The sequence below is a fragment of the Elephantulus edwardii genome, unplaced genomic scaffold, assembly GCF_000299155.1.
Source record: "Elephantulus edwardii isolate Elephantulus edwardi_28Jun2011 unplaced genomic scaffold, EleEdw1.0 scaffold00027, whole genome shotgun sequence".
Lineage (NCBI taxonomy): Eukaryota > Metazoa > Chordata > Mammalia > Macroscelidea > Macroscelididae > Elephantulus > Elephantulus edwardii.
The window spans coordinates 12668426-12669812 of NW_006399777.1; the positions used below are offsets into that span (position 1 = coordinate 12668426).

General features: G+C 38.3%; 1 protein-coding gene across 1 annotated transcript in view; it reads left to right on the top strand.

The window, feature by feature from the left end:
• Nucleotides 1-1387, top strand: part of DZIP1L (DAZ interacting zinc finger protein 1-like) — a 55711-nt gene that overhangs the window by 32039 nt on the left and 22285 nt on the right. The window lies entirely within an intron of this gene.

Genomic DNA, 1387 nt, shown 5'->3' on the forward strand with positions numbered 1-1387 from the left:
AAAATGCAAAGTTCTGTTGGGTGGATAAGCAAAAATTAATTTAATCTGTCTCCTCCTGCACCTGCCTCCAGATTTTTTTTCCAGCTTAGTTTTTTGCCTCCCGACTCCCATTCCAGTCCTTTGTTCCACTCTACAGCAGAACAGCGTCTATCCCTGCTGGTTCTGGTTTCTTACGTTCCAGTGTTTTCTGGAACCCACTTTGTCATTATGTTCGCATTCAGGCTGGCCCGACTCATCACCACCTTCTGTTTAATATACTTACTCCTTCCTTACAGACATGGTTAGGTTCCAGGTCAGTATGTGAAAGTCGGTGCTGTTAGAGAAGAGAAATTGACTACAGCATTTACATAATTGCCAAATGACATCATTACTTATCTGCCAGACTGGTGAAAATTGTAGCTCGGCCAGATCGATGAGTGATCTTGACCATCTGTTTCTCTCGTTCATGGTCACTGTCATTCTTCAGCGTTGGCCATTGCCAGATGCATGTTGTTAACACATAAACACAGTCAAATACATTTTTTTTCTAGCGTAAACGTGAAATGTTGAATAGTGAGATAGTTGACAAGTGACCAGTAAATGTAAAGTGAAGCATTTGCCCAGGTTGAGCTGTGGCCCAACTCACAGTGGTGTATAATCGTTAACAGCTGTTTGGGAACATTTTTATTTTTTTAAATTTTTTTGCCTCTTTCTAAAATTATTATTATTACTTTTAATGAAAATTTACAGAGAGTTTGGATTTCCATTCATTCATTGTTGCACTTTTCTCCCTGCCCATCTCTTCCTGCCCCAGTTCGCTCTTTTCTTTGAAAAGTAAAAGAAAAATTCTTTCCTTGTCATACAATCCCTTCCCCCAAGTCCACTCCACTGTGCAGCCTTCATTCTGGACTTCTGTCATGACAATAATACCTAATCGTATATCCCTTTTAAACAGTTCTCTCCCTCATCTGTTTCAATGTAGTATACGTTATTTATTCTGTCTTTCTCAGTCTACCCCCAACCCCGGTGTCAGTCCTGTTTTACAACAGTGGCACTATGCAGTATTTGTCCTTTTGTGACTGAGCTATTTCACTCATCACCCCCTCCTGAGAGAAACCCCATACTCTTTAGTGAGCTCTCTCATCCTTATTTCCCCTCCACAGCGGCCCTAAACATACTATTCTACTTTTTGTTTTTCTATAGATTTGCCTGTTCTAGACTTTTCACATGAATGATCTCATATAACTAATGGGCTTCTTTCATATAACATTTTAAGTTTCATCCATGTGACAGCCTATGTGAGGACTTATTCCTTTTGTTTTTAATTTTGTTTATTAATGATTTTTAAAATGCAGTATATATATGTATGTATGTATATGTGTATATATATATATTTCTTACAGCATAT